Raw genomic sequence first — 9550 nt, 5'->3', positions numbered from 1 at the left:
GGCGCGGGCCAGGCGACCCTTCAGACCTGTCACTCATCGAGCGCCCATGTCGTGCCAGGCTGCGCGCTGGGGAATTTGCGTCTATTTGCTCCTTTGCTGCTCCTCGTAACTCCTCTGCCACGTACATATGGCAAGACAGCAATTAGAAGAGGCAGCCCATGTTTTTTCTGTCAGAGAAAGAAAAAGAAGAATGTATGATTAAAGAAAGCTGGGAAGATTTAGAAAAATCGGTGAAAAGGAAGAAAACACTCTAGCGTCTCTTCACCTTAATACACTGTTAGCACTTCATTGTATTTGCTTTTTTCCAGTTTTCCCCATGGATATTATTGTTATTGTTGTGATTAAATAGAATAGTGGTCATACTAGACACTGTAATTTGCATCCTTTATTTAACGTAAGCATTTTTACCTGTTGTGCATTCTTTTTTTGAGTTTGGAGTCTCACTTCGTCGCCCAGGCTGGAGTGCAGTGGCAGGCTCACGGCCACCCCAGCGTCGAACTGCTGGGCTCCGGAGATCTTTCCACTTCAGCCTTCCAAGTAGCCAGAACTATAGACGGCGCTACCACGCCCGGCTAATTTTTGATTTATTGAAGAGATGAGGTCTTGCCAAGTTGCCCGGGCTGGTCTTGAACCCCGGGGCTCAAGCAGTCCACTGCCTCAGCCTCCCAAAGTGCTGGGATCACAGGCTGAGCCACCGAGCCCGGCCTATTATGCACTATTTATAAATATTTCTCATTATTGCAGAATGTCCTATCAAGTGCCTTTACCAGTTTAACCCCTCAACAACAGTGGGGTAGTTGGTCTTCCAGGGTATTTTTTAAAACTTCCCAGGAAGTAGATGTCCTGACATGTAGACCTCTCTCTGCCCTGTGATCACCCCCTTAATTAACATCTAGCCCAAGGAAAAACTTGTATTTACACCAAATGCACCGTCCTCAATCATGGCTGTTACATTCTCCTACTCACAAGCCTTCAAAGATCCCCCGGTTCCTGGAAGAGAAAACCCATTCTCTTTAGTAGGTGATCAGAGCTGGTCACAGTAGAGACCTACTCTCCTTTTCAGGCCTCCCTGGGCAAGCACACCTTTTCTACTCACTGTCCTTACACCCACTACAACCTTATATTCCCTCCTTCCTGCTCCAACAAGCAATATCTCATCAATGCTGCTTCTAGTGTGTGGTTTCTTAAGTGAAGTGTCTCCATCCACCCAGATGATAAGCTTCTTGGGGATCAGATCCATACCCTGCAGAGATGCAGTTTAGAAAAATGGCAAGAGTACCTGCTTTTCCAGACCAGGGTTGAAATTCCAGCTTGGCCACTTACTAGCTTGGACAAGTTACTGAATCCCTCAGAGCTTCTGTTTTCACTGAAGTTTTTTTTTTTTTAAGGCTTGGAGGATAACGAGCATTCTGAGCCAGGCATGCAGTTGGTAACAGCAAGCAACTGCTGTTAACTGTATACTTGTCTTTCATCCCTCATCTCTACTCCAGCACATTGACAAAGTGGCACTGGGTGGCCAAGGATAACAAACTCTGTGAGCTTGAAGTTCCACCAAGGCCTGCCTATCGTTGAGAAAGGATATGAACAGAATGCTCTGATTGGAACAGAGGAAAAAGGCTTCAGCTGCTAAGACAGATTGGTTTGTGAAGGGAGATACAGATGGAACCCAAATCAATATGGTGGGAGTCTTCAAGGCATTAGGGAGAACATGGTAAGGTCCTGACCCCAGACTCCATGAGGACCCCAGACCTGAATATCTCTCATCTTCATGACTGCAAGCTTCCAAATTACCTGGACCACAGACTAAAGCAATCAAATCCATAAGGTTAAGGGCCATATCTGTGATCTTTTCCTCTCCCTGCCACATGCGTTCCTGTTGTCTAAGACGGTGCTTTGGCACACTGTGGAAAGAGTTAGGTGAGTAACCCAGAGATGAGGCACCAGGGACACATGCCAGCTTTCTGGAGCTCACCAGCTTCCTTACAAGCGCATCCCATGCTGTGGCAGAAGTGTGGAATGGCTGGGATTTGCTGTTGGGCTCTAAGGCTACATGGAAGCAGAGAAAGGGTAGAGAAAATCTCAAGGTGATGGCCTGAGAAGGAGGAATCTGGAGGTCTGGGTTTCAATTCCAATTCAGATGACAGCTTACTGGTACCCTTGGTTGAGTCACCTTCCCACCCTGTGCCAAGATCCCCTCTGGAGGTGCTTCTAGCCCTGTGTTTTTTGGTTTTTTTTTTGTCAGGGTCTTTGTTGCCCAGACTGGAATGCAGTGGCATGATCACAATGATCACGGTTCACAATAGCCTTGACCTCTGGGACACAAGCAGTTCTTCCACCTCAGCATCCCAAGTAACTGGGACTACAGGCATGTGCCAGCATGCCCAGCTGATTTTTAAATTTTTTTGTAGATACGAAGTTTTGCTATATTGCCCAGGCTGGTCTCAAATTCCTGGACTCAAGCAATCCTCCCACTTCAGCCTCCCAAAGTGCTGGGATTATAGATGAGGAAGATGAGGCTCAGAGAAAACGGATCACACTATAGGTATGGCAGAGCAATGAAGCTCAAAGCACAAGCTGAGGAAAATCAAGCTATCAAGCCCATATATGGCTATTGATGATTAGAGTTGTTGATCTGATTGATGGTTAAGGTTGGGGTGGGGTGATAGAAGTGGCCTTCCTGCCAAGAGCCCAAGGACGGGCCAGAGCAGGACGCTTTTCTCCATACTCTTCTCTTTTACTCCTCTAGGCCCAGCTATTTCTTCCTGGCCCACTCTAGCTCACACCCTTTTGGCTCTTGCCAAGTGCCAGCCTTTTCCTCTGAGCCCTGAAATGGCCCTTTGGGACTCTAAGGACACAGAACTGGGCTGATCCGAGGCTGGCCTCCTTCCAGAGAGCCCCAAGCTCCCCACACCTCCACCACCAACAGGAGGTGACCAGCTGTGGCCATTTTACAGATGAATAAAACAGGGAAGGGAAATAATTTCCTCTCTTTCAGAAGACCAAGGCCCAGATAGGAGTTTAGGTTGGTCCCTGCTCCTGGGACTTTCTAATGGGGAATTTGCACTTGAGCTTCAGCTGAGTTCAGACCAGTCCTGGAGGGGAGATCATGACATCCTGTCTCACGTATAAGGAAATGACATTCCTACCTCCTTCAATAGGTTCGGTCCCCTACAGCCCACCAGGCTGGGCTGGTCCAGCTGCCTTGAACTTTTTTCCTATTCCTATAAGAGTCACAGAAAAGCCCAGATGTGGGCATGGCCACCTCTTACACCTAACCCTCACACACTCCCCCAGAGTACCATGTTAGGAAGTTCACTGTGGTGTTTAGAACAGGGACACTTTGGAAGAGGGCTGGTCAAATTATCGAACCGGGCGCGGTGGCTCAAGCCCGTAACCCCAGCACTTTGGGAGGCCGAGGCAAGAAGATTGCCTGAGCTCAGGAATTCGAGGCCAGCCTAGGCAACTTGGTGAGACCTCCTCTCTACAATAAATAAAAAAATTAGCCAGGTGTGGTAGCATGCACCTGTAGTTCCAACTGCTTGGAGGGCTGAGTCGGAAGGATCATCTGAGCCCAGCAGGTCGAGGTTGCGCTGCGATGGCCGTGAGCATGCCTCTGCAATCCAGCCTGGGCGATGACAGAGTAATACTCTGACTCAAAGAAAAAAAAAATTATCACCTCACCATGGGAGCCAGTATAACTGGAGACACTCTAGCCTGGGTGATAGAGTAAGATCCTGACTCAAAAAAAGAAAAAAGCCCGGGCTCGGTGGCTCAGCCTGTAATCCCGCGCCTTTGGGAGGCTGAGGTGAGTGGATTGCCTGAGCCCGCGGGTTCGAGACCTGCCTGGGCAGACGAGACCTCATCTCTACAATAAATAAAAAAATCAGCCAGGCGTGGTAGCGCATGCCTATAATTCTGGCTACTCGGAAGACTGAGACGGAAGGATCGCCAGAGCCCAGCAGGTTGAGGCTGCGGTGGCCGGGAGCGGCCACTGCACTCCAGTCTGGGCGACAGAGTGAGACTCCAACTCAAAAAAAAAAAAAAAAGAAAAAAAGTCCTGATTCTGCAACGTATTAGCTATGTGACCCTGGGTGAATGGAGAATGATTATACACAGCACTTACCACTGCATTCACCACTCCAAGGACCACATGCTTCTTGTTTTAATCCTCACAACAATCCTATGAGGTAGAGATTATTACCTCGGCCTCCCAAAGTGCTGGGGTTACAGGCCTGAGCCACTGCACCCGGCCTGATAATTTGACCAGCCCTCTTCCAAAGTGTCCCTGTTCTAAACATCACAGTGAACTTCCTAACATCTTACTCTGGCACCATATTACAAATGAGGAAACTGTAGCACCAAGGGGTTAAAGTCACTCACCTAAGGTCATGTAGTAGGTAACAGAGTTGGGATTCAAACCCAGACAGTCTGCTGCCAGAGCCTGGGCTCTTGGCCACTATGTTACAGTGTTGTAGACAGATTTTCCTGGCTCGGATACTGCTCATGATACACTGTCCATGAGAAAAGCAAGTTAACAAACAGTGTGTGCTGCAGAATCCCATTTATCCCAAGCATAAATTCACACCAATAGAAAACCATATACACACAAAATGTAGTGCTGGTGTTTGGAGACATTGATATCATGGGTGCTTTACATTTGCTTTGTGCATCTCTGCATTTTCAACATTTTCTACAATAAACATGCCAAGTTTGTGTGATCATAATTGCTAACAATTTCTGGAGTGTTTTCTACTTATCTCACACAGTATGTACTATCTCATTTAATCTTCATAACAGCCCTATGAGATGGATACTCTGATTTTGTAGTTAAGGAAACAGGCTCAGAGAGACTGACTGTCTTACTCAAAGTCACACAGCTAATAAATTGCAGAACCAAGTTTTTTTTTGTGAGTCAGGTCTTACTCTGTGGTGAGCATGATCACAGCTCACCACAGCCTCCAACTCCTGGACTCGAACAACCCTCCTGGCATCAGCCTCCCAAGTATCTGGGGCTACAGTGTTGTGCCACCACACATGGCTAATTTTTTTTTTTTTTTTTTTGGTAGAGGTCTCACTATGTTGTCTAGGCTGGTCTCGAACTCCTGATCTCAAGCAATCCTCCCACCTCTGCTTCCCAAAATACTGGGATTACAGGCATGAGCCACAGCACCTGACCCAGAGCCAGGATTTTAACCTAGGTTGCCTGACTCCAATCTCAATGAATGAGTGATTGATTTAGCCACACTGTAGTCAGGCATGACCAGAGCAAGGTCACACTCTCAGTGAAGACACACTTCCATGGAGGAAACAGAGAGCCTTGTTCCTCCTTGATTACTGCCCGTAACTGAGCTTGACTCAGGTGAGAAGGTGTGGTGAGGATTCTTGTAGAGTCCTGTTTTGACAGAAAAGGCATGATTACACATAAAAGCCGTAGGCTGTCTGACTAGATCCACCACACCTAGAAGCCTGCCCGCTCAGACCAGGATGTGGCAGTCATAGCACCACTGGCCCACCTTCATTTCCAAAAATCAGGTTGCCAGGCGTGCTGACATAGTTTCATGTTTGTAATAATCCCGTGAGGAAATGTAGAGCAAGTCATCTTATTTGACTCATAGGAAATTGAGACCATGGGTAGTTTAGTAACTTGGGAGGCAGAATTGCAAAGTAGTTTATAGCACAAGCCATGGTGTCGGATGGATCTGGGTTGCATCCTAGCTTTGCCGTCTATCAGCTGTGTGACTTCGGGTACTTATATCACCTCTCTGAGCAACAATTAAAACAGGTATAATGATGCCTGTACTCACAGGCTTGAGGGGAAGATTAAATAATGTATGCAAAATGGTTGACCCATTGCTTGGCATTCCAGAAATGGCAGCTGTGAGTCATGCAACAAATATTTATTGAGCATTTACTATGGACTGAGCACCTGGTGCTGAGGATGCAACAGTGACCACAGCAGTCAAAAGTCCCTATTCTCATGGCCAGGCACAGTGGCTCACGCCTGTAATACCAGCACTTTGGGAGGCTGAGGTGAGAGAATTGCTTGAGGCTAGGAGTTTGAGACCAGCCTAGGCAACATAGCGAGATCTCGTCTCTACGAAATATCAAAAAATTAGCCAGGTATGGTGGTGCTTGCCTGTAATCCCAGCTACTTGGGAGGCTGAGGTAGAAGGATCACCTGTGCCCAGGAGGTCAAGGCTGTAGTGAACGGTGATCATGTCACTGCACTCCAGCCTGGGCAACAGAGTGAGACCCTGACTCAAGAAAGAAAAATCTCTGTTTTCATGTTGCTCAGAATCTCATAGGGGAAGACAGACAATAAACAAATATACAATGAAGAATCTATTATGTGTCAGTAAATGCTATGAAGAAAATTAAAAAGGAGGATGCAAGGAACACTTCTTGGGGAAGGGAGAGGGAGTTAATGTTGCCCTTTTAAGTAGGGCAGTCAGGGAAAACTTCCCTGAGGAGACAGTGGAGTTAAGATCTAGGGAGCTAAGGGCTGGAGCAAATAGGTATAGATGCTCCTCAACTTACAATGGGGTTACATCCTGATAAACCCATTGTAAGTTGAAAACATTGTAGGCTGGGCACAATACCTGGCACCTGTAATCCCAGCACTTTGGGAGGCCAAGGCTGCAGGATTGCTTGAGTCCAGGAGTCAGAGACCAGCCTGGGCAACATAGTAAGACCCTATCTCTACGAAGAATTTAAGGTGGGTCCTGAACATTCATCACAATACTACAAGAGAGGGATCGGCAGTAGCAGAACACTGCCAGGGGGTGGAGGAAGAGGCGAAACATCACTAAGGGTATCTGATCATAAACCAGGGGAAGTGAGGACCAGTTGGAGGGCCAAACTTCACCTACACGTGACAACTTATGTGCCTAATTCTCACTTGTACCCCATATCTTTACAATAAAAGAAAGATTGCTGAGGCAGGAGGATTGCTTGAGCCTAGCAGGTTGGGATTGCAGTAAGCTGTGTTGTGCCACTGAACTCCAGACTGAGCAACAAAGTGAGACTTTGTCTCAAAAAAGAAAAGAAAATATTGTATATCGAAAATGTATTTAATGCACTTAATCTACTGAACACCACAGCTTATCCTAGTCTCCCTAAATGTGCTCAGAATACTTACCTTAGCCTAACAGTTGGGTAAAATCATCTAACACAAAGCCTTTTTATAGTAAAATGTTGAATACTTCATGTGATTTATTGAATACTGCACAGAAAGTGAAAAACAGACTGGTTGTATAGGTGCTCAAAGTATGGTTTCTCCTGAACGTGTGTCAATTTCACACCACCGTAAAGCTGAGAAATCCTAAGTCAAACTATCACAAGCCGGGGCTGTCTGTATCTGACAGGAGGAGTGCTTCAAGCAGAGAGGAACAGCAGGTACACAGACTGCTTTTTTCCTAACGTTTTATTATGAAAAATTTCCAATGTCTACAAAAAAAGTCGAAAGAACTGTACAGTGAAAAGGCATACACCTCGCAGCTAGATTCAACAATTAACCTTTTCATGCGTTCCGTTTTTGACATATCTACCCTAGATCCCCTGTGCTTTTTGCACCAGGTGACCTGCCTTGAAGATTTAGAGACAATATCTGGAACTGTAGTCAGAAAGCAGAGCTCTTTTGGAGGAGTCAGAGGGGAAGAGCAAAACCTCCACTTTTGACAAATCTGTCAGGAGAGGCCAACTGTGGGGACACCTCTGATTCCTAATGAAAGCCTTGCTGTTCAGCAAGGAGCTTGGCCCTCTCGTCAAGCAATGAACCCCTGCGGCTTCCTTGCTGGGGCAGGATCAGGTCGGACTGGGGGTGCCGTGGAACCAGGTGCCACTCACACCATGGTTGCCATGAGGCACAGGTCAGCATTACCTGGAAATCTTCAGGGTTCATCTTGCTGACATCTGGTGCCCCTAGGCAGGTGGTAGGCAGGTGGCTGCAGCTGGCTGCCTGGTTTACAGAGCCAGTTCTGGACCCAGGCCACTGGATGTCACATCCATTTATCCTCCTGCCACAGGGCAGTTCTTCCTTAGGAAACCCAGTCTATAGGAAGTACTGATTGGTCGAGCGTGGTGGCTCATGTCTGTAATCCCAGCACTTTGGGAGGTGGAGGCGAGAGGATTGCCTGAGCCCAAGGGCTGGAGACCAGCCTGGGCAACTTGGCAAGACCTCATCTCTCCAAAAAAAAAAAAAAAGAAAGAAAAATTAGCCAGGTGTGGTGGCGCACACCTGTGGTGTGCATGACTGTAGGCTGAGGTGGAAGGATTTCTTGAGCCCAGCAGGTTGAGGCTGCCGTGGCCGTGACAGAGTAAGACTTCAACTCAAAAAAAAAAAAAAAAAGAAGTACTGACTACTGGAAAGAGGCCAGAAATCAGAACCAGGGGCTACCCTGAGGAGAGCAGGCACTTCTGACCTCTGGTGGGAAAGAGTACCTTCCCCCTCACTTACTGTTGGGGTAGCAGAAGGGTTAGAATCCTATGTTCCTGGATTCTTAGAATTTGAAGACTTCGAAGTAATCTGGGCTGGAGTTAAGGGGCAAAACACACAGGTGCTAGAGTCAGACTGCCTGGGTTTCAATCCCAGCTACACTACTTACCAGCCCTGTGACCTTGGGGAAGTTACCTAATCTTTCTGTGCCTCAGTTTACTCATTCATAATATAAGGCTAATAGTACCCACTTCACAGTCATTAGCGCCTCACGTATGTAAAGTGTTAAGAAGAGTGTCCAAAAATAAGTGTGTAATAAATGTTCATCTGATAACGTATAATGCAAAAGTAGCCAATGTTTTAGTGGTTTGTAGCCAACTTTTTTTGATGCGTGTGCTAACATATTGTTATTATTTTATAAGAGCGAAACCATAAACACACAGTTTTCATAACTTGCATTTTCAGCCAACAGTGTATCCTCTGTTTCACTTTTGATTACCCTTATGAGTATGTTCCTCTGGCTTTTTCTGGGTATGTTCAGAACCACCACGATGGTGGCAAGTTGCATTTCCTGTAGTTTACTTAACGCATGCCTTGCTATTGGACATTAGATGAGTCTCAGTTTTTCCTTTCTTTTTTTTTCTTTTTTCTTTTTTGAGTTGGAGTCTCACTATATTGCCCAGGCTAGAGTGCAGTGGCATGCTCATGGCCACCACAGCCTCAATCTGCTGGGCTCAGGCGATCCTTCCACCTCAGCCCTCCAAGCAGCTGGAACTACAGAGGCACACCACCACGTCTGGCTACTTTTGTTTTGTGATTTATTGTAGAGACGAGGTCTCACCAAGTTGACCAGGCTGGTCTTGAACCCCTGTACTCAAGCAATCCTCTCACCTCGGCCTCCCAAAGTTCTAGGGTTATAGGCTGAGCCACCGCGCCCGGCCAGTTTTTTCTTTCTATAAATAAAGTTGTACCAAGCAAGAGGTGCCTAATGCCAACCGATTGTATTACTTGGGTATGACTTCTCTGGGCTTTCGTTTCTTCATCTAAAAACAAAACGACAGCCGGGCTTGGTGGCTCAGCCTGTAATCCCGCGCCTTTGGGAGGCTGAGGTGAGTG

The sequence above is a fragment of the Carlito syrichta genome, unplaced genomic scaffold (genome assembly GCF_000164805.1).
Source record: "Carlito syrichta isolate Samal-C Ts95f unplaced genomic scaffold, Tarsius_syrichta-2.0.1 Scaffold315639, whole genome shotgun sequence".
Classification (NCBI taxonomy): domain Eukaryota; kingdom Metazoa; phylum Chordata; class Mammalia; order Primates; family Tarsiidae; genus Carlito; species Carlito syrichta.
This window is presented reverse-complemented; position numbering follows the sequence as displayed.